Source organism: Oncorhynchus mykiss, chromosome 32, assembly GCF_013265735.2.
Source record: "Oncorhynchus mykiss isolate Arlee chromosome 32, USDA_OmykA_1.1, whole genome shotgun sequence".
Taxonomy (NCBI): domain Eukaryota; kingdom Metazoa; phylum Chordata; class Actinopteri; order Salmoniformes; family Salmonidae; genus Oncorhynchus; species Oncorhynchus mykiss.
This window is the reverse complement of record NC_050572.1, coordinates 40,673,767-40,686,031: the sequence shown is the minus strand read 5'-3', so window position 1 is coordinate 40,686,031 and position 12,265 is coordinate 40,673,767. Positions and strand designations below refer to the sequence as shown.

Sequence of the window (12,265 nt, the reverse complement as noted above, 5' to 3'; positions counted from 1 at the left end):
CAGCACATTCAACTATGTAAAGAAAAAAAGTATTTAATAAGAATATTTCATTCATTCAGATCTAGGATGTGTTATTTTAGTGTTCCCTTTATTTTTTTGAGCAGTGTATTTGTATTTATATATAGTACCAGTCCAAAGTTTGGACACCTTCTCATTCAAGGGTTTTCTTTTAGTTTTACTATTTTCTACATTGTATAATAATAGTGAAGACATCCAAACTATGAAATAACACATGGAATCATGTGTTAAACAAAACAAAATATATTTTATTTTCTTCAAAGTAGCCACCCTTTGCCTTCATGACAACTTTGCACACTCTTGGCATTCTCAACCAGCTTCATGAGGAATGCTTTTCCAATAGTCTTGAAGGTGTTCCCACATATGCTGAGCACTTGTTGGCTGCTTTTCCTTCACTCTGTAATCCAACTCATTCCAAACCATCTCAATTTAGTTGAGGTCAGGTGATTGTGGAGGCCAGGTCATCTGATGCAGCACTCCATCACTCTCCTTGGTCAAATAGCCCTTACACAGCCTGGGGGTGTGTTGTCATTGTCCTGTTGAAAAACAAATGATAGTCCCACTTAGCGCAAACCAGATGGGATGGTGTATCGCTGCAGAATCCTGTGGCAGCCATGCTGGTTCAGTGTGCTTTGAATAAAATAAAAAAATCACTGACAGTGTCACCAGCAAAGCACCATCACACCACCACTTCCATGCTTCACGGTGGGAACCACACATGCGAAGATCATCCGTTCATCTACTCTGCTTCTCTCAAAGACACGGCGGTTCAAACCAAAAATCTCAAATTTGATCTCCAGACCAAAAGACACATTTCCACCAGTCTAATGTCCATTGCTCTTGTTTTTTGGACCAAGCAAGTCTCTTCTCCTTATTGGTGTCTTTTAGCGGTCGTTTCTTTGCAGCAATTAAACCATGAAGGCCTGATTCAGTTGATGTTGTTGTTAGTTACTTGAACTCTGACGTGTTTATTTGGGCTGCATTTTCTGAGGCTGTTAACTCTAATGAACTTATCCTCTGCAAATCAAATCCAATTTTATTGGCAACATACGTGTATAGCAGATGTTACTGCGGTTGTAGTGAAATGCTTGTGTTTCTAGCTCCAACAGTACAGTAATATCTAACAAAACACACAAATCTAAAGGAATGGAATCAAGAATATATAAAAACCTTTAGATGAGCAGTGTCAGAGCAGCATAGACTAAGATACAGCAGAATAGAATACAGTATATACATGAGATGAGTAATACAAAATATGTAAAACTTATTAGTGTTCTACTATTAAAGTGGCCAGTGATTTCAAGTGTCTGTGTATGGGGTAGCAGCCCCTCTGGACTGGTTATGGCTGTTTAAAAGTCTGATGACCTTGAGATACATGCTGTTTTTCAGTCTCTATGACCCAGGTTTGATGCACTTGTACTGACTTTTCCTTTTGGATGATAGCGGGGTGAACTGGCAGTGGCTCGGTGGTTGTTGTCCTTGATAATCTTTTTGGCCTTCTTGTGACATCGGGGGCTTTAGGTGTCCTGGAGGGCAGGTAGTTTGCCCCAGTGAAGCGTTGGTGATACAGCCCAACAGGATGCGCTCAATTGTGCATCAGTAAAAGTTTGAGGGTTTTAGGTGTCAAGCCAAATTTCTTCAGCCTTCTGAGGTTGAAGGGGAGCTGTTGCGCCTTCACCACGCTGTCTGTGTGGGTGGAGCATTTCAGTTTGTCGGTGATGTATACACCGGAATCTAGAAGCTTTCCACCTTATACACTGCGCTCCTGTCGATGTGGATAGGGGGGTGCTCCCTCTGCTGTTTCCTGAAGTCCACTATCAGCTTATTTTGTTAATGTTGAGTGAGAGGTTATTTTTCTGGCACCACACTCCTAGGGCCCTCACTTCCTTCCTGTAGGCTGTCTTGTAATTGTTGGAAATCAAGCCTACTATTGTTTTCGGAGGTAACTCTGGCTCTTCCTTTCCTTTCATGAGCCAGTTCCATCATAGCGCTTGATGGTTTTTGCGACTGCACTTTCAAAGTTCTTTGCATGTTCTGTATTGACTGACCTTCATGTCTTAACGTTATGTTGGACTGTCGTTTCTCTTTGTTCATTTGAGCTGCTCTTGCCAAAGTAAGGACTTTGGTCTTACTAAATAGGGCTGTCTTCTGTACACCAACCCTACCTTGTCACAACACAACTGACTTGCTCAAACACATTAAGTATGAAATAAATTCCACTATTTAACTTAATAAGGCACACCTGTTAATTGAAATGCATTCCAGATGACTACCTCATGAAGTTGGTTGAGAGAATGCAAAGCTGTCATTAAGTGTTATTTCATATTATCCTTATATTATTATTATATTATCCTTGAGATGATTATTTCATATCATCTCAAGGATGAGATGATCAATGGAACAGGATGCATCTGAGCTCAGTTTTGTGTCTCATAGCAAATTGAGCAAAATATTTTATTTTTATACATTTGCAAAAATGTCATCTGTTTTTGCTTTGTCATTATGTGGTATTGTGTGTGTGTGTGTGTGTGTGTGTGTGTGTGGATTGAGGATTTTTTATTTAATCCATTTTTAGAAAATAAGAATAACGTAACAATATTTGGAAAAAGTAAAGGAGTCTGAATACTTTCTGAATGCACTGTATGTCTGACATGCCAGTGAAAATGGCTAATATTTTAGGTCACCCCTAACTTGGATCTGAAATGGTCAGATGGGTGTAAGGAATATGGTAAATTCCTCAGATGGCAAGCTGACTCGATTACCATCTTCCTTATGTCTATCAAATAATTGTGGCTATAAAAGGGATACGGGATATATTGAATTGGGTGTGTGTGTGGGAGAGAGAGAGACATATATTTTTAATCCTTGCCACCTTATCTTCCATCCAGGACAACAGGATGTACCCGGCTTTTGCACAACATTCAGCTCTTGCAGCTCAGGCACCTCTTCAACTTATCTTTTCTCAATCTTCAGAACCTGGCACATGGATGTATTTGTTTTTGCTGATTTGTATGTCCTGTTCTTGTTCCCCTTTTATTTAATTAAGAGATGCCTGCATCTTTTGGCTAAAATAGTCTTAACCATGTTTTTTTGCACCAAAGGTAACTTGCCAAATGCACACTGAGTTATCAGTCCTTTTTTGGCTTAAGACACATAGGCTTATGTTTTTTGGATTGTATCCTGGTATTGCAAGGTAATAATCAGCTGAAAAACTTGAGATAGAACATTACCTTAAAAAGAAAAGTAAGAACCATGCAAAATATTGATCCAAGTTGTATTGTTTCCTGCTGAATACATCATCCACTTTTATGGCTAGTAGGTTTGGGCGATATATACTATACACTGGGGTATTTCGAAATACTGACTGATTTTCAAAACTGTTTAAACTATGTTTTTTGGGGGGATTGGGGGCACCTGGGGGCTGCAGGGTTGTGTGCTTATAACTATACGAAATCTATGATGTCATTATAATTTAGATCCACCTCAGGTCTCCAGCTTTGCATTTGGTTTGCTAACTTGCTAGGTCTAACTTGCTAAGTGGCTAGATGTCAAGATCAAGCTTCTTGGTTACATTCTAACCTGGGTACCAGTCTTTTTAGCTAACCTTCCACTCCTTGCCACTCCTTGTCATTGCCAAAGACGGGCTTTTCTGCCATCTTCAAATATGAACATTCTATCATTAATGAGCTCGAGGAGAACATAGGGGTTGTTCCTAATTCGATAACCCCCACCTCTCTCCTCCAATCACAACTGTTATCCTAATATTGGAACTCAACTTTTTTTTCCTCCTCCACAGAACATAAACTCAGCAAAAAAATAAACATCCTCTCACTATCAACTGCGTTTATTTTCAGTAAACTTGTTGAATCTTATGTTCATACAAATATTTACACAACTGAGACATAAACTGAACAAGTTCCACAGACATGTGACTAACAGAAATGGAATAATGTGTCCCTGAACAAAGGGAGGTCAACATCAAAAGTAACAGTCACTATCTGGTGTGGCCACCAGCTGCATTAAGTACTACTACTACTGCATTAATCTCCTCCTCATGGACTGCACCAGATTTGCCTGTTCTTGCTGTGAGATGTTACCCCACTCTTCCACCAAGGCACCTGCGCGGTCCCGGGCATTTCTGGGGGGAATGGCCCTAGCCCTCACCCTCGATCCACCGGTCCCAGACGTGCTCGATGGAGTTGAGATCCGGGCTCTTCGCTGGCCATAGCAGAACACTGACATTCCTTCCTTGCAGGCAATCACACACAGAACAAGCAGTATGGCTGGTGGCATTGTCATGCTGGGGGGTCATGTCAGGATGAGTTTGCAGGAAGGGTACCAAATGAGGGAGGTGGATGTCTTCCCTGTAACGCAGAGCATTGAGATTACCTGCTATGACAACAAGCTCAGTCCGATGATGCCATGACACACCGCCCCAGACCATGACGGACCCTCCACCTCCAAATCGATCCCACTCCAGAGTACAGGCCTCGGTGTAACGCTCATTCCTTCGATATATGTGAATCTGACCATCACCCCTGGTGAGACAAAACTGTGACTCGTCAGTGAAGAGCACTTTTTGCCAGTCCTGTCTGGTTCAGCGACTGTGGGTTTGTGCCTATAGGTGACGTTTTTGCCGGTAATGTCTGGTGAGGACCTGCCTTACAACAGCCCTACAATCCCAGCCTCTCTCAGCCTATTGTGCACAGTCTGAGCACTGATGGAGGGATTGTGCGTTCGGTGTAACTCGGGCAGTTGTTGCCATCCTGTACCTGTCCCGCAGGTGTGATGTTCGGATGTACCAAACCTGTACAGGTGTTGCACAGGGTCTGCCACTGCGAGGACGATCAGCTGTCCGTCCTGTCTCCCTGTAGCGTTGTCTTAGGTGTCTCACTGTACAGACATGGCAATTTTTTGCCCTTTATTGCCCACATTTGCAGTCCTCATGCCTCCTTGCAGCATGCCTAAGGCATGTTCACGCAGATGAGCAGGGACCCTGGGCATCTTTCTTTTGGTGTTTTTCAGAGTCAGTAGAGAGGCCTCTTTAGTGTCCTAAGTTTTCATAACTGTGACCTTAACCCGCTACCTACGACAACAGCCGGTGAAATTGCAGAGTGCGATTTATAAAATACAAAAATCGTAATATTAAACATTCATGAAAATACAAGTGTCATACATCATTTAAAAGCTTAACTTCTTGTTAATCCAACCGCGTTGTCAGATTTCAAAGGCTTTACGGCAAAAGCATACCATGTGATCTATCTGAGGACAGCGCCCCACACCAAAATACTTTTTCAACCAGCACATGCATCACAAAATCACAAATAGCGATTAAATTAATCACTTACCTTTTTGAAGATCTAACTCTGTTTGCAATCCCAAGGGTCCCAGCTACACAGTGAATGGTCATTTTGTTCGATAAAGTCCTTCTTTATATCCAGAAAAGTCTGTTTAGTTGGCGCCAATGATCTCAGTAATCCACTCTTTCAACATGCATACAAACAAATCCAAAAAGTTACCAGTAAAGTTCGTCCAAACAAGTCAAACGATGTTTCTAATTAGTCCTCGGGTACTCTAATATCTAAATAAACTATAATATTTAAGACTGAGTGTAGTATGTTGAATAGGGAAGATGAATAACAAAGTGCGCACACCTCATTCACGTGCCAACGAGACCACTTTTCTAATGAGAGAGTACAGTTCTTCAAACTGCAAATTTTTCACAAAACAACCCTGAAACCCTTTCTAAAGACTGACATGTAGTGGAAGCCATAGGAACTGCAATCTGAGTCCTATCTATTTGTATATCCCATAGGCAACCATATGACCTCAAAAAAATATATATATTTCGGATATATTTTCCTCAGGTTTTTGCCTGCGATATCAGTTCTGTTATACTCAGACATTATTTTAACAGTTTTAGAAACTTCAGTGTTTTCTATCCAATGCTACCAAGTATATGCATATCCTAGCTTCTGGACCTGAGTAACAGGCAGTTTACTTTGGGCACGTCAGTCATCCGATATTCCGAACAATAACCAGCCTCCAAAACAGGTTAATTGCCCGTCTGTAAGCAGTTCGTGTCTTAACGACCGTTCCACAGGTGCCTGTTCATTAATTGTTTATGGTTCATTGACAAAGCATGGGAAACAGTGTTTAAACCCTTTACAATGAAGATCTGTGACGTTAATTCGTAAAAAATCTAAATATCTTTGGAAGACAGTGTCCTGAAAAAGGGATGTTAATCTTTTTGCTAGTTTTTTTGTATCTGGTTGCTGAGCAACTTAAAACATGTTGTCCAAACAAAATCAGTCTGTCAGTCTTGTCAGTCTTGTTGCCTAAATTGTTTTGTGCGTCTCAAAAAATCTATTGTATTTTTCAAATAGTGCCCCTTGTGTGCACTTCCGGTAATACAGTATACCCCAGTATGGTACAAAAAAGGTATGAAAATCTGGATAGCACCCAACCCTAAAGGGGTGGGTTCTAAGCTACATATTTAATTGGTTTAAGATGGTCAAAGAAAGGCAGTGAATAACATAGTCGCCCCAAAAATGTAAAGGAAGTTTGTTCAGAAGTTTCAGTCCTATATCTGAGAGATGTAAGAAAGATCAGGGAATGTTTTAGTTTTTTTATTACATGTACTTATTCTCTTATTTTAGGCACTAAACTACAGTATCTCCATATACTTCCATTCCTTAAAAATATTTTTTTTTTTACTGATACCGGGGACCTTCAGACGAGTCGTGAGGCTTGTGGGCGTCCTAAAACTGAACACCATCGTGAGAGTCTCAGCTTTCCACAGAGGAGACATATTAGTGTGCATCCAAAACCAATGTTTTTGTGAGAAGACTGGTTTTACAGTAGCAGGCCGTTTAATTTCGTCATGCTTTTCATCCAAAATTCCGAATGCTGCCCCCTACCCTAGAGAGGTTAAATAAATGCATTTCAATGAGATTCCTTTTTCTTTCCCCCTTTGTGCGCTGGACTGAAGCTGTTGGCAGGGACACATGGCCCCATTCAAACATTTAAACTTGTCTTTCTCCCAAGATACGGTGCCTTCGGAAAGTATTCAGACCCCTTGACTTTTTCCACATTGTTACGTTAAAGCCTCATTGTGAAATGGATTAAATACATTTTTTTCCTGAATCCACACAGTACTCCATAATGTTTGCACATACAAAGTATATTTGAAATTGAGCTCAGGTGCTTCCTGTTTCCATGGAGCATCCTTGAGATGTTTCTACAACTTGATTGGAGTCCACCTGTGGTAAATTCAATTGATTGGACATGATTTGGAAAGGCACACACCTGTCTATATAAGGTCCCACAGTTGACAGTGCATTTCAGGGCAAAAACCAAGCCATGAGGTCGAAGGAATTGTCCGTAGGGCTCCGAGACAGGATTGTCAAAGAATTCTGCAGCATTGGCTGTCCCCTGTGGCCTCCATCATTCTTAAATGAAAGATGTGTGCAACCACCAAGACTCTTCCTATAGCTGGCTGCCCGGCCAAACTAAGCAATCGGGGGAGAAGAGCCTTGGTCAGGGACGTGACCAAGAACCTGACAGAGCTCCAGAGTTCCTCTGTGGAGATGGTTGCCCTTCTGGAAGGTTCTCCCATATTTGCCACACTCCACCAATCAGGTCTTTATGGTAGAGTAGCCAGACAGAAGCCACTCATCAGTAAAATGCACATGACTGCACACTTGGAGATTGTCAAAAGGCACCTAAAGGACTCTTGACAATGAGAAACAACATTCTCTGGTTTGATGAAACCAAGATTGAACTCTTTGGCCTGAAATGCCAAGTGTTTCGTCTGGAGGAAACATTGGCACCATCCCCAGGGTAAATCATGGTGGTGGTGCCAGCATTGTGCTGTGTGGGTGTTTTTCAGAGGCAGGAACTGGGGGACTAGTCAGGATCGAGGGAAAGACCACGCAGGAGTGGCTTCGGAACAAGTCTCAATGTACTTGAGTGGCCCAGTCAGAGCCCGGACTTGAACCCGATCGAAGATCTCTGGAGAGACCTGAAAGTAGCTGTGCAGTGACGCTCCCCATCCAACCTGACCGTGCTTGAGAGGATCTGCAGAGAAGAATGGGAGAAACTCCCCAAATACAGGTGTGCCAAGCTTGTAGCGTCATACCCAATAAGAATCGGCTGTAATTGCTGCCAAAGGTGTTCAACAAAGTACTGTGTAAATGCTCTGAATACTTATTTTAATGTGATCTTTCAGTTTATTTTTAATACATTTGCAAAAATGTCAACCTGTTTTTGTTTTGTAGTTTTTACGGGTTGTGTGTGTGTGTGTGTGTGTGTGTGTGTACAGTTGAAGTCGGAAGTTTACATACACTTAGGTTGGAGTCATTAAAACTAGTTTGTCAACCACTCCACACATTTCTTGTTAACAAACTATAGTTTTGGCAAGTCGGTTAGGACATCTAATTTGTGCATGACACAATTTTTCCAACAACTGTTTACAGACAGATTATTTCACTTAGAATTCACTGTCTCACAATTCCAGTGGGTCAGAAGTTTACATACATTAAGTTGACAGTGCCTTTAGACAGCTTGGAAAATTCCAGAAAATTATGGCATGGCTTTAGAAGCTTCTGATAGGCTAATTGACGCCATTTGAGTCAATTGGAGGTGTACCTGTGGATGTATTTCAACGCCTATCTTAAAACTCAGTGCCTCTTTTTTTTTACATCATTGGAAAATCAAAAGAAATCAGCCAAGACCCCAGAAAGAAATTGTGGACCTCCACAAGTGTGGTTCATCCTTGGCAGCAATTTCAAAACGCTTGAAGGTACCACGTTCATCTGTACAAACCCAAGTATAAACACCATGGGACAAAGCCATCATACCGCTCAGGAAGGAGACACATTCTGTCTCCTAGAGATGAATGTACTTTGGTGCGAAAAGTGCAAATCAATCCCAGAACAGCAGCAAAGGACCTTGTGAAGATGCAGGTGGAAACGGGTACAAAAGTATCTATATCCACAGTAAAACAAGACCTATATCGAACTAGCCTGAAAGGCCCCTCAGCAAGGAAGAAGCCACTGCTCCAGAACTGCCATAAAAAAGATCAAAAGATCATACTTTTTGGAGAAATGTCTTCTGGTCTGATGAAACAAAAATAGATCTGTTTCTAGGGAAGGCTTGCAAGCCAAAGAACCATCCAGCACAGGGGTGGCAGCATCATGTTGTGGGGGTGCTTTGATGCAGGAGGGACTGGTGCAATTCACAAAATAGATGGCAACATGATTAGGGAAAATTATGTGGATATATTGAAGCAAAATCTCAAGACATCAGTCAGGAAGTTTGGTCGCAAATGGGTCTTCCAAATGGACAATGTCCCCAAGCATACTTCCAAAGGTGTCACAATGGCTTAAGGAGAACAAAGTCAAGGTATTGGAGTGGCCATCACAAAGCCCTGACCTCAATCCCATAGAAAATGTGTGGGCAGAACTGAAAAGGTGTGTGTGTGTGTGTGTGTGAGAGAGCAAGGAGGCCTACAAACCTGACTTCGTTACACCAGCTCTGTCAGGAGGAATTGGCCAAAATTCACCCAACTTATGGTGGGAAGCTTGTGGAAGGCTACCTGAAACGTTTGACCCAAGTTAAAGGCAATGCTACCAAATACTAATTGAGTGTATGTTAACTTTTGACCCACTAGGAATGTGATGAAAGAAATAAAAGCTGAAAAAATAATTCTCTACTATTATTCTGACATTTCACATTCTTAAAGTGGTGATCCTAACTGACCTAAGACAGGGAATTTTTACTAGGATTAAAATGTCAGGAATTGTGAAAAACTGAGTTTTTAAATATATTTGGCTAAGGTGTATGTAAACTTCAACTGTATGCTTGCATGCATGCATGCATGTGTGGGGGGATTTAATCAATTTTAGATTTGGGCTGCAACATAAGATGTGGATAAAGTCAAAGGGTATGAATACTTTCTGAATTCACTGTAGATTCTTGTAATGGCTCACTCACACCAGCCATCCAATCCCGCTTACATTCACATGCCTTTTGCCACTCAAGTGCCTTGATTACGCTCCCATATGCACTCATTTTGTCTTTCTCTCTCACACCACAAACAGAATACAAGCACAATTTAAGCTGAATCTAAACAATGGTTTATTCAGAGATCATTGTGCAAGTAGAAAGTTCGGTGTGCACTCCTAGGGAATCTTGTTCCTGTTCGAGATGTTGTTCAATAACCAAGGCTCAAACTCTGACTGACATCATCTAGAATGTGAGTACTTTTAATATAAACCTCGCAATAAAAAAGGGCAGCTTTTACTTAGATGCAATGTGATTGTTTTCCTGTCACAGTAATCAATTGTGTGGAGAAAATAAGATATAAATCCGATGTAAGACCGCATAGGTAACTAGACTAGGCCCATTGTAAAAACTGTGGATGGTAGCCTACAATTAGGTTGCTATAGCACAGGACAAGAATTTCCCTATGTATAAACAATCTCAGAGCAGTACAGGAGCAGTTCATGAAAAAAGAAAGTTACAGTAGTGTCCAATTACTGAGCTTGTGCTGCATTTTACTAGTAAACATTTTCTGGGCTTTCATACTTGTGGGGTGCATGATCTGGCCCCATTATGTTGTTATTATGATGCTAGGTACAAATGGCAGCCTATTCCCTATAAAGTGCACTTTTGACCAGGGCCCATAAAGTAGTGAACTATATGAAATAGGCACATGTCTGCAGCTATGGAAAGAACTGGTGGAATTTACCATCTGATCAGTCGTACGCATCCAATTTCTGAAAGATGCACAGGGTATTGTTGGCGATTAGCAGTTTTTTTTGTGTTTTTTTTAACCTTTTATTTAAGCAAGGAGTCATGCTGAAACCATGGTCTCTTTCCTAGATGAGCCCTGCATGCACACATCAGTAAACACTACATATCTAATATATACTGAACAAAAATATAAAGCAACAATTTCAAAGATTTTTCTGCATTAGTTCATATAAGGAAATCAGTCAATTGAAATACATTTATTAGGCCATAATCTATGGCTACAGAAACTTATCTGTTGGTCACAGATACCTTTAAAAAATGAATAGGCATGGATCAGAAAACCAGTCTGTCGTGCTGCATGAGGCAAATGGTGGTCCCATCTCCTTTTCATAGTTGATCAGGCTGTTGATTGTGGAATGTTATCCCACTCCTCTTCAATGGCTGTGTGAAGTTGCTGGATATTGGCAGGAACTGGAACACGCTGTCATACACATTGATCCAGAGCATCCCAAACATGTTAAATGGGTGAGTATGCAGAACTGGGACATTTTCAGCTTCAAATAATTGTGTACAGATTCTTGTGACATGGGGCTGTGCATTATAATGCTGAAACATGAGTTGGCGGCGGTGGATGAGTGGCACGACAATGGGCCTCAGAATCTAGTAACGTTATCTCTGTATTCATATCGCTATTGATAAAATGCAATTGTGTTCATTGTCTGTAGCTTATGCATGCGCATACCATAACCCCACCACCATGGGGCACTCTGTTCACAACGTTGTCATCAGCAAACTGCTCGCTCCCATGACGCCATACACGTGGTCTGCGGTTGTGAGGGCGGTTGGGCATACTGGCAAATTCTCTAAAACTAAATTTGAAGCAAATTATGGTAGTGAAATTAACATTGAATTCTCTGTTGGACATTCCTGCAGTCAGCATGCCAATTGCGCGCTCCCTCAACTTGACAGCTGTGGCGTTGTGACACGTGCACATTTTAGTGGCATTTTGTCCCCACCACAAGGTGTGTTATGATCATGCTATTTAATCAGCTTCTTGATATGTCACACCTGTCAGGTGGTTGGATTATTTTGTCAAAGGAGAAATGCTCACTAACAGATGTAAACAGATTTGTGTATAAAAACAATGAGAAATAAGCTTTTTGTGCGTATGGAACATTTCTGGGATCTTTATTTCAGCTCATGAAACATGGGACCAACACTTAACATGTTGCATTTCATATTTTCAGTATACATATCAATTACACTATACTTGAAAAGCAAACACAAAATAATACGAAAATAAATATCAAATGAAACAAACTTGATCTTCTGCCTGAATTGCCCTAGAGGCAATCTTGCAGTTTACTTTGTGCAAAACAACATGGTTTAACATATTTTTAAGACCTGCTTTTTCTTTCTCAATGTAAGGGTCCCTTAATTCATCTTTTTTGTTTTTTAGGTAGACGTTTCATGTTGGTAAGACTGGCCT

At 41.0% G+C, this 12,265-nt stretch overlaps 1 protein-coding gene across 2 annotated transcripts in view; it reads left to right on the top strand.

Moving 5' to 3' along the window:
* The window catches only part of LOC110531058 (probable ATP-dependent RNA helicase ddx6), a 45,619-nt gene extending 37,669 nt beyond the window's left edge, over positions 1–7,950 (top strand). The window contains exon 14 of one of the 2 annotated variants that reach the window (XM_036970974.1): positions 7,910–7,950. The gene's annotated coding sequence lies outside the window, so the exon portion shown is untranslated. Of the gene's footprint in view, positions 1–2,906; positions 3,857–7,909 lie in introns of those variants that run through there. The other variant, XM_036970973.1, reaches the window with a different exon arrangement.
* Positions 7,951–12,265: the final 4,315 nt, after the last annotated feature.